At 43.5% G+C, this 12,208-nt stretch overlaps 1 pseudogene; it reads right to left on the minus strand.

Annotated features, from left to right (window-relative positions):
- Nucleotides 1-1,820: 1,820 nt before the first annotated feature.
- Nucleotides 1,821-1,973, minus strand: LOC126482856 (U2 spliceosomal RNA; annotated as a pseudogene).
- Between the last annotated feature and the right edge of the window lie 10,235 nt (nt 1,974-12,208).

Below are 12,208 nucleotides of genomic sequence, written 5' to 3' on the forward strand. Positions count from 1 at the left end.
TCTCTTTTCTAGGAAAGCATCCAAGACAGCAGTCAGCTTGCATGTATTCCTATTACCTCAGTAGACATACTGCAGAATGTTGTTAAAAACCATGCAGCAACTGTTCTGTAAGGCATTTGTTAGAAGAAACTGTGTGATTGTGATTGGTTCAAATGGTTCAAATGGCTCTGAGCACTATGGGACTTAACAGCAGAGGTCATCAGTCCCCTAGAACTTAGGACTACTTAAACCCAACTAACCTAAGGACATCACACACATCCATGCCCGAGGCAGGATTCGAACCTGCAACCATAGCGGTCACAGAGTTCCAGACTGAAGCGCTTAGAACCGCTCGGCCACTCCGGCCGGCTTGTGATTGGTAGAGAGTACAGAGAAACACATTGCTTCGTCTTCTTCGGTGAAAGAGTAGTGGAAGGATGTGTTTAGTAACTCTGCTCTGGCAGCACTGTCTTCGATAGTATCACCACTGCTATCGTGCAGAGAATGCATTGATTGTATCTTGTGGCTAGCATACTTCACATACGACCAGAATCTATTTGGATTTTCTCTCAGGTTTCGAGAGACAATTTCGTTGTGCAAACGATGGAGATTTTGCGTCCGTTTAAATCTGGCATGTTTTTTTCGTTTCTTCTGCAACAGTGTTCTGACCCGTATTGTATACCATGGAGGATCAGCTTCGTCGTTTGTTAATTTATTTGGTATAAATCTCTCAATTGCTGCTGATACTATTTATTTGAATTCAAGCCACATTTGGTCTACACTTACATTGTTAATTTGGAAGGAGTGGAGATTGTCTCTCAGGAAGGTATCAAGTGAACTTTTATCTGCTTTTCTGAATAGGTATATTTTTCGTTTATTTTTGGAGAATTTTGGGGTTACAATTTTCAGACTCGCTACGACAACCCTGCATCCGTTTTGTGGATCGTTATTAGCTCAGAATTATTTGTTGCTAAGAGGTCAAGTATGTTTTCACAACCGTTTACTATTCGCGTCGGCTCATGAATTAATTGCTCAAAATAATTTTCAGAGAATGCGTTTAGCACAATTTTTACTTCCAAAATTAAACGTGTATTTTCGCCAACGTATCGAGGATGAATGAAAGTCACCGCCAACTATAACTGCATGAGTCGGGTACGTGTTTGAAATCGAACTCAAGTTTTCTTTGAATGTCTCAGCAATTGTATCATCTGATTTAGGAGGTCGGTAAAAGGATGCAATTATTATTTTCTTCCGGTTGCCAAGCGTGACCTCTGCCCATACTAACTCACAGGAACTATCTACATCAATTTCAATTTCTACTTCAATTTCAATTTCCTTATGCGAAATATATGTTGGTGGCAGTAGATATCTTCTGCAGTCAGCTTGAAATGTCAGTTCTCTAAATTTTCTCTGTTATGTTCCTCGATATGAACACCGTCTTCCCTCCAGGGATTCTCATTTGAACTACCTGGCGAGATGCCAGACTGCAAGAAAAAAAATTACACATCATACAAGTGACTCTCATCGCCAATTTAATTAATTACTCAGTCAATTTTATATCAATGATGTGCCGTGGAGCGGTTGGAAGCGAGAGCGAAAGCACCATGCGTATAATTCACGAGTTTGAGCGGTAATCAGGCGTTTTTTTTTTTTTTTTGCGGCAAGATCTTTTAATGAACTTTCAGCCTCCCACATACACAGAAACGTATGACCATCGTAATAAAATTGGCTCTATTACCGAATTTACAAAGCGATACATCATATAAATCTGCTTGTTACAATTCCCTTGTGCTGCTAAGACTTCGTAGGTCACAAAGCATTCGATTTCGTTCAGAGACTTCGAAGGTGAGGAGGCATCCAGTGACAGAAGTGGAGCATGTTCTTAGCACTGCGTCGTGAGCCAAAAATGAGTTTAGTATTCTAGTCCTGTGATGCAGGACGTAGCAGATATTAAACTGATAAGAATACATATTTTTGTTTATCTGATGAGAGATTGCTTAGAGGAAGTATATCATATGCCGTACTGTTGCACCGGATTTTCACAACAAGTAGCGACATTTTAGCGATGCGAAAACGCATGTATGTTTCGATTTCTTCAGTCTTCGAAAATAACTCGTATAAAGGGAGGTATCTACATTATCGTATGAGAAGTTTGACGTGTCTGGATAACAACATCCTTGTCTTGGACTGGGTGAAGTGAATTTTTTAGACTGGGGAGAGTCTATGTCGGGGATGGAACTGTAGTTACAGCTATACGTCAATTCTGCACAGTACAGTGCACAATGTCTTGTATAAGATGTTACGGTTATATCTCAAGAAGGAACAGGAGCTTCAGGCATTACAACTACGGCCAAACCTCACCGCGAACAGTTCGCAGTGGATATGCTAGGCAAGATGGCCTCCATGATCCCCTGACCTCACACTACTAAACTGCTGCCAGTGGGGTTTTGTAAAGAATCTGGAATACCGAACCAAGGATAGAAACCTACAGGACTTGAAGGCTCGCAATTCTTATGCATCTGAACATGTCACAATAGAGATCTTGAATAGTACATGGAGATAAATGGAATTACGACTAGACATTATCTGTGTCATTAAGGGTGCATGCATTAATGTATACGAATGAGCAAACAAAATTTTATGAGTTGTTTTATCATATGTCGTAAACCATTTGTTAATATGTAGTATAGTATTAAAAGTATTAAAGTCTTAAGTTGTAAAGGTAATTTATGAACACCTTGTATTTAACTACGTGCATTTCATATGCTGATGTTAAGGCATTCTTCAGCTTTGCTGAAAACCAGTCTGACAACCTAGCAGACGATGACAACAGTACAAGACAAATATTAAAATTTAGTGAAGTGTCAGACTTTGTACTTAAGTCGTGAGAAGAGAATGTCAATAAGATCAGCCACTGACTTTTATTAAGTGTTTAGTCGCATACATATACCAGCCAATGTGTCGTAAGTGCTATAGCTACCTGGTGGTGAATGGGACTACTATGGTGCAGAGGTGCGTGAGTGGCGGGTTGTGAAGGCGAAAGTGCTAGTCAGAGGTGGTTAGCAAAACTCCCCTGCAAGGTACAGCATGTTTTATTCGCCTTGGATTACAACGTCGGAATGCCGTGGTGACCCTGGATGCGTCCTCCGTGGGCAATGCTGATAACATCCGTAAGCTGCGGCGGTGTGATTGTCGATCGATATCCGCATCCTGCTTTTCTGACACTGTTTACCCTCACTCAACAAAGCATGCCTCAGTTAGCACCATGCGTCTCCAAGTGAGCAATGCCAGTGACATGTTTGTCTGCTGAATTCCCGTAGATGGACATGGCTCGTGGGTTAGGAGCCTGTCTTGGTGTGGAGAGGCACTACCACCCTGGCTGCAAACAGCTGCCCTCCAGGGCAGAAGTTCGGTGCTGATGTGGCCCTTTACTCCCTGTTGACGCCTAAGTCTGCGGCGGTGGACTTAGAATCGTGAGATCGTCTGTTGGCCCATAGTGTCCAGGAAATCGACGTGGACCCAGTTTTGTGTAAGGTGCTGTCAGATTACGCGTAGATCAGAGGGTATTTACACTTACAAGGGAACCTCCCCATCGCACCCCCCTCCGATTTAGTTATAAGTTGGCACAGTGGATAGGCCTTGAAAAAATGAACACAGATCAATTGAGAAAACAGGAAGAAGTTGTGTGGAACTATGAAAAAATAAGCAAAATATACAAACTTAGTAGTCCATGTGCAAGATAAGTAAAATCCAGGAGAATATGAGCTGAGGAGCGCCGTGGTCTCGTGGTAACGTGAGCAGCTGCGGAACGAAAGGTCCTTGGTTCAAATCTACCATCGAGTGAAAAGTTTAGTTTTTTTTATTTTCAGTTTATGTGACAAACTCTTATGTTTTCATCACTTTTTTTGGGAGAGATTATCACATCCACAAGAAAACCTAAATCGGGCAAGGTAGAAGAATCTTTTTACCCATTCGCCAAGTGTACAAGTTAGGTGGGTCGACAACATATTCCTGTCATGTGACGCACATGCAGTCACCAGTGTCGTATAGAATATATCAGATGTGTTTTCCTGTGGAGGAATCGGTTACCCTTTGACCTTGCGATCAAATGTTTTCGGTTCCCGTTGGAGAGGCACGTCCTTTCGTCTACTAATCGCACGGTTTTGCGATGCGGTCGCAAAACACAGACACTAAACTTATTACAGTGAACATAGACGTCAATGAACGAACGGACAGATAATAACTGTGCAAAAATAAAGAAAGTAAAATTCTCACTCGAGGGAAGACTTGAACCAAGGACCTCCCGTTCCGCAGCTGCTCACGCTACCACGGGACCACAGCGCTCGTGATCTCACATTGTCCATGATGTTGCCTATGTCGCCCATGGACTACTCAGTTTGTATATTTTGCTTATTTTTTCACAGTTCCACACAACTTCTTCCTGTTTTCTCAATTGATCTGTGTTCAGTTTATCAAGGCCTATCCACTGTGCCAACTTATAACTAAATCTGAGGGGGGTGCGATGGGGAGGTTCCGTTGTTAGGTAACAAAACTCATGGGACAGCAATGGCACGTATAGTGGTAGTACCATGTACACAAAGTATAAAAGCGCAGTGCACTGGGCCGGCCGCTGTAGCCGAGCGGTTCTAGACGCTTCAGTCTGCGACCGCTACTGTCGCAGGTTCGAATCCTGCCTCGGGCATGGATGTGTGTGATGTCCTTAGGTTAGTTGGGTTTAAGTAGTTCTAAGTTCTGGGGGACTAATGACCTCAGAAGTTAAGTCCCATAGTGCTCAGAGCCATTTTTGAGCCGTGTATTGGCGGAGCTGTCACTTATACTCAGATGAATTCATGTGAAAAAGTTCCGACGTGACTATGGCCACACGACGGGAGTTAACAGACTTTGAATGTGGAATAGTAGTTGGACCCAGACACATGGGACATTTCACTTCGAGAATTGTTAGGGAATTCAATATTTCAAGATCGACAGTGTCAAGTGTGAGCCTGTTGTTGTTGTGGTCTTCAGTCCTGAGACTGGTTTGATGCAGCTTTCCATGCTACTCTATCCTGTGCAAGCTTCTTCATCTCCCAGTACCTACTGCAACCTACATCCTTCTGAATCTGCTTAGTGTATTCATCTCTTGGTCTCCCTCTACGGTTTTTACCCTCCATGCTGCCCTCCAATGCTAAATTTGTGAACCCTTGATGCCTCAAAACATGTCCTACCAACCGATCCCTTCTTCTAGTCAAGTTGTGCCACAAACTTCTCTTCTCCCCAATCCTGTTCAATACCTCCTCATTAGTTACGTGATCTACCCACCTTATCTTCAGCATTCTTCTGTAGCACCACATTTCGAAAGCTTCTATTCTCTTCTTGTCCAAACTAGTTATCGTCCATGTTTCACTTCCATACATGGCTACACTCCATACAAATACTTTCAGAAACGACTTCCTGATACTTAAATCTATACTCGATGTTATCAAATTTCTCTTCTTCAGAAACGATTTCCTTGCCATTGCCAGTCTACATTTTATATCCTCTCTACTTCGACCATCATCAGTTATTTTACTCCCTAAATAGCAAAACTCCTTTACTACTTTAAGTGTCTCATTTCCTAATCTAATTCCCTCAGCATCACCCGATTTAATTTGATTACATTCCATTATCCTCGTTTTGCTTTTGTTGATGTTCATCTTATATCCTGTGAGCCTAGAATTCCAAATTTCGAACATAACTTCTCACCATTGACGATGCAGCGGCCGACGGCCTTCACTTAACCTTCGAGAGCAGAGGCGTATGTGTAGAATTGTCAGTACTAACAAACAAGCACCACTGTGTCCAATAACTGCAGAAATCAAAGTGGGATGTACGACACTGCAGCGAAATAACGGGCGATGACAGCAGACAGCTGATGCGAGTGCCTTTGCTAACAGCACGACATCGCCTGCAGCGCCTTTATTGGGCTTGTGACCATATCAGTTGGACCCTAGACGGCTGGAAAACGATGGCCTGGTCGGAAGAGTCCTGATTTCAGTTGCTAAGAGCTGATGTTAGGGTTCGACCGAGGCGTAGATCCCACTACGCCAGGGACCTGAGTTGTCAACAGGGCACTGTGTAAGCTGGTGATGGCTCCATAATGGTGTGGGCAGAGTTTACATGGAAAGAACTGGGTCCTCTGCTCCAACTGAACCGATGATTGACTGCATATGGTTATGTTCGGCTATCTGGAGACCATTTTCAACCATTCATGGACTACATGTTTCCAAACAACAACAGAATTTTTATGGATGAGAATGTGCCATGTCACAGGGTCAAAGTTGTTCGTGATTGGTTTGAAGAACATGCTGGATAATTCGAGCGAATGATTTGGCCACCCTGATCGCCCGACATGAATCCCATAAAACGTTTATGGTACGTAATCGAAATGCCAGCTAGTGCACAAAATCCTGCACTGCCAACACTTGCGTAATTATGGACGACTATAGAGGCAGCATAGCTCATTATTTCTTTGAGGACTCCCAAGGAACTGTTGAGTTCATGCCACGTCCAGTTGCTCCACTACGCTGGCGAGAAGGAAGTCTGACGCGATATTAGGTAGTATCCTATGGCGTTTGTCACCTCAGTACATAGCGATTATTAGCACACTTGCTGAGCCGTTACACTGCTTCCAGGCACATGCAGATTGGCACTCCGGTGTCCGAACGGTGTGAAAAGAGACCCCGAGCTGGTTAGTCGTTACAAAGCCTTTCTGTAAGGTCACCGTGACTGCGCGGCTTAAACCGGCCGCCTGGCGATGTTGAAACAGGCTCGCTTGTGAAGTTACTTATCAGGCACCTCTGTGCCCGCCTGCTTGCTTCACACACCGTTGCCATGGTGTCGCTTCAATTTAATAACGTTGCAGATTTAGTGACGGCGTTACAGTACGTTGTTCCATATCATGGATACATGATACGGTAACCAATGCATTGATTTTATACTTTGCGAAATACATACGGTCCGGTGACCAAGACTTAACTGATGGTAAGCCTGAATAAAGTTCGACGCATGCAGCGCTGACTACCAATCTTCAGAGATCTACTGCAGCGTTTTTTTGATTCAGTAGTCGTTTGCTAGTCGGCGAGAACAGATCGGAATGGCCGCGACAATCGTAGCTCCCGCCAGTTGTGTAGTGTGTGGTTTTTGCTGACAAAAAGATATTCAGCTGCTGAAATCCATCGTGAGTTACGCCTAATGTATGGACCTGACATAATGAGTGGAAAAGACCTTCGAAAATGGTTTCGAGAACTTGAGATTGGCAGCTCAGATGTTCACGATGAGCCGCAGAGTGGGTCCCAGTATTCCGCCCGACGACATTATTGATCAGGTGAACCAAAAACTTCGACGAGCTCGGCCATTGACGCTTAGTAGTCTGGATAATGAATTCCAACATTTTGCTCGAACATCAGTTTGTCACTGAACAACTTGGATATTAAACTGCGTGCGAAATGGGTTCCAGAAATGTTCTTTGATCAACACAAAGAGCAACGAAAGCGTAGTGCACGACAGTTTTTGGAGCGCTGTAGACAACATGGAGATTTGTTTTCGACGACCAGTGTGGCCGAGCGGTTCTAGGCGCTACAGTCTGGAACCACGCGACCGCTACGGTCGCAGGTTCGAATCCTGCCTCGGGCGTGGATGTGCGTGATGTCCTTCGGTTAGTTAGGTTTAAGTGGTTCTAAGTTTTAGGGGACTGATGACCTCAGCAGTTAAGTCCCATAGTGCTCAGAGCCATTTGAACCATTCTGAGATTTGTTTCCCCACATTGTAACGCACGACGAGACAATGGACGTCGTATATCAACGCAGAATCGAAACAACAGTCATGCAGTGGCACCATTCAAGTTCACCCAAACCAAAAGAGTTGAGCAATCTCCGTTCTCGAATCGAAAATTGATGGCTACCGTTTTCGAGAAGAAAAGGGCGTCCTTTTGATTGAATTCATGGAGTGTGGGTCAACAATTACAGCCAGTGCTTTTTTTCTAAAATAAAAATGTGAGGGTACTCCGACATGGGATATAATGCAGCGAAAATTAGTTATAACTGAAGCATGGAATACCACCCGTCTGCTTTTAGCCATGACGTCATCAACATGTCGAACTACATAAAAAATGGTATCGGACTCTTCAGTTGCCTTTACAGCTCAAATGAAGCAGGCGATACCGAGAAACACAAACATACAAGAGAATGTGGTATCGAACACTTCAGTTTACATCACCTCAAATGAAGCATGCGATTTGAGCGTACGCATAACCGTTTAGCACTACCATCACCTACTATTAGCGGGCGAAGGCACTACATGCTTCTCGAACTGGCTGCCAGCGATTCAGTTGTCGAGAGCGGTTGCCGCAGCTTCGAAATGCTTGAAACAGTCAATGACATCGATTTTCCCACCAAAAACTGCACTGGTATCGTTCGTATTGCAAGTACCAACACGAAAAAATGAAATAAAAAGTTTACGTCCGTGAAATAAATCTTTGGGACTCTTCTAAGTTCTCAACAACGTAAAAAAAATTACTTTGTTGACGATAAAGCGTTCCCCCAGAAAAACAGCACTGATTACAGCTAACGTATACTGTGTAACGCTAACCAAACTGAGAAGTGCAATCGAAGATCGACGCTGAGGGAAACTGTCGTCTGGCATAATCCTCTTTCACGCCAACGCGCGTCCTCACACCACTGCCAAAACCAAGCAGAAAATTCAAGATTTTCGTTGGGAACTTTTTGAGCACCCTCTGTACAGTCCCGGCCTTGCACCAAGTGGCTATGTATTTTCCTCTTCTTGCAACTGATAAAGTGGCTGAGTGGACAACGATTTCAAATCGACGATGAACTTCGGACTGGCGTTTCCAACCGGTTCCATTCCCAGGCGCCAGACTTACATGCAGAGGGGTTAAAGAAGCTGGCGCACCGTTACAGAAAGTGTATAGATTTTAACGGCGATTGTTTGGAAAAGTAAACTACATACGCAATAAAATATTACTGTCAATAAAACCTCTTCTCGTGAGCTTCTTTTTATTAACAAACGGACATCAGTTTTGGAATACGCCTAGTATTTAAATCGATCTAGGCAGACAATCTTCCTTGGGAACTGTAGCAACAATTTCACTTGTGAGAACAGGTACCGCTCAGACCACGAGAGTGTGTTGATATCCAGTAATTGTGCTGATGACCATGCTGTTGAGCATCTTAAATCCAACATCGTCATCATCATTATCATCGGTAATGGTATTCCAAACCATCGTCAAATTACAGGCACTCATTTTGTTGTACAAAGTGTAAGCTAACTTCTTATTACGAAACTCGACTAAAAGGTTGCATACTGAAATCCGAACACCAACGGTATGTCCTTTCAAAAGAGCAAAGATTATTAAATCAAATGACGACGCTCTCTGTGCGAACAGTTCAAAGGCGCTTTTACCAACTAAGAGAAATTACGAAATGGACAAGGTGGTCATCCCACTTTGGGTCACTCCGTATACATAATCCCAGATATTTCATGAATGTTACTGTTTCCAGTGATTAATCGTCACTCCATAAACCAAAAGTTGAGCCTCTATAAGTCTTCCTACAATATTCAGTTTAGGTAAATTCTAATCTGTTTTTACGTCCTACGATTTCACCTCGTTAAGAACAATGTGCTGAGTTTCATCTAATAGAAAGTTCTGAATCCAGGCACTCACTGGACCGATATTGCATAAACTCGCACTTTATCATGATTAAAATTCTTCTGGGTGTGATATCGCATCATTGTATACAATACTTTAATTATAAACTGTAGAATCAACACTTCGACTGTATAACAGCAGCCTTCTTCAGAGCAAGACTGATTTTGGTGGAGGAAAGGTGTCTCTATTTACTGCAAACGACCGGTGTCAGTACGTCATATTTATGGAACTATTGACCCCAGGATATAACAGACTAGTATGACGAAAGGAAGAAGATACGAAAGAAGCTACTCATGGGTAGGCCCGTTTGTCGGTGGTTGGTGTCAGTTTGAAAATAAGCGCTTGGTTCCTGGTGGGCAGATTTTCCTTCATATTGTGCACAGAAATGCACTGGCACTCCGTCTATAGCTATTTGTTTAGGCTGTCGTGTCTGTGTCAGATGAGGCTTCTGACCCGTCGCTCGTGGCCCATTGGACTGGGATAGCTGGCAGCCAGGACGCCGGAAATTTGCAGCCGTCAGTAGTGAGGCAAACTATGTGCTGAGACAATTTGTTGGCGCGGGTTGAATATGTTCGGAGACAAGCATCCATTCAGAAGCAAATTTGATTGATTTATGACCCCCTCCCCAGCCCCTTAACGTACTGTTTTGTTAATTGAGGATAATCCATACTTGTGAGAAAGCCCCCACCCGTCCATCTGCCCCTCCACCTCACACCACCCTCTGAAAACTTCCAACCCTCCCCTCCCCTTCTCTGATACAAGCTTACCTTTGATATCAATATAAATTACTAATTAATTAAATTGATAAATTAATTAACCCTTCCCCCCTATGGTAAATCCCCCAGGACCCCCCACCCCGGAAATTGGCGGGAAAAAGACTAACTCTGTGCTGGAGAGGATGGATCTCATCTCAAGGAATTCAATTACATAGCAAAGCATATATTGTTTATTTGTAAAATTCAATTTGTAGGGGATCGATCTCTCGTTTATTTGGTGGGAAACGCTCATCATTCCCTGCTGTTTTAGAAGATGTAGGTCTTGTAAAATACATCAAAAATAATTAATTAAATAGATCGTTTTCTTTTTGATTGCACGAGGGATACCATCATGAAGCACTTGCTGCATGTAATTACAATGTCACGGATCACTTGAAACATACGAGGACTATCCACAAAGTACATTATGTTTTGGAATTAAAAATTAATAAAGTATTGGAAATTTTTTTTAATTATATACAGATGAAATCCACACTTAAATACTACTTTTCTACATAGTTGCCATTTAAATTAAGGCACTTATCGTAGCGATGGACGAGCTTGGAAATTTCTTCATCGTAAAATTCGGCCGCCTGCGTCTTCAACCACGTGGTTACCTCTTCTTGAAGCTGTGTCGTCATCAAAACGTTGCATAGCCAACCACTTCTTCATTGCTGGGAATAAGTGGAAGTCGCTCGGTGCCAGGTCGGGACTGTACGGCGGATGAGGAAACAACTCCCACTTAAACGATTCGAGAACTTCACGAGTGGCATTTGCTGTGTGGGCCCGGGCGTTGTCGCGAATCAGCAAGAGCTTTGAGCCCAACTTTCCCCTGCGCTTGTTTTGTATTGCTCTTCTGAGGTTGTGCAGAGTTTGGCAATACCTTTGAGAGTTTATTGTAGTGCCTCTTTCCAGGAAATCCACAAAAATCACACCTTTTCTGTCCCAAAAGACAGTCGCCATCACCTTCCTTGCCGATATTGTCTGCATGCACTTCTTGGGTTGTTGGGGGGAATTTGTGTGCCCCCACTGCATTGACTGCAATTTTGTCTCGCAGTTCACATGCTTAACCCATGTTTCGTCACCAGTAACGATGCGATCGAGTAATGAGTCGCCATCTTTCTCGTAAGCGTCCAAATACGTTAACGCTGCAGCCATTCGCAGATTTTTGTGAATCTCTGTCAAGATTTTTGGTATCCATCTTGCACAAAACTTGTGGTAACCAAGCTTTTCGGTAATGATTTCGTGCAACAAACTTTGTGAAATTTGTGGAAAACTCATAGAGAGTTCCGTTATTGTAAAATTACGGTTTTCACGGACCGCGGCATCGACTTTTTCGACAAGTTCGGCAGTCACTATGCTGGGTCTTCCACTTCGCTCTTCGTCATGAACGTTAGTCCGGCCATTTTTAAATTCTATGACCCATTGACGCACTCCACCTTCAGTGATAATGTTGTCCCCATACACTTCACAAAGCTGCCAATAGATTTCTATCGGTGTACAGTTTTTTGCAGTCAGAAACCTTATTACAGCACGCACTTCACACTTCGCGGCATTTTCAACTAACGCTGACATTTCAAACTGTCACAGTAACTCAACGGAGTACAGCACGAACCTCTCACTAGCACGGCAGGATGCCGACGGAGCGGCGGAATGCCATGACACCAAGATGGCCGCGCTAGCACCGCCCCTAACGGACACAAACGAAAACATAATGTACTTTGTGGATAGCCCTCGTATCTGACAATCACTGCACTGCGCCACACACCTG

The sequence above is a fragment of the Schistocerca serialis genome, chromosome 5 (assembly GCF_023864345.2).
Source record: "Schistocerca serialis cubense isolate TAMUIC-IGC-003099 chromosome 5, iqSchSeri2.2, whole genome shotgun sequence".
Taxonomy (NCBI): domain Eukaryota; kingdom Metazoa; phylum Arthropoda; class Insecta; order Orthoptera; family Acrididae; genus Schistocerca; species Schistocerca serialis.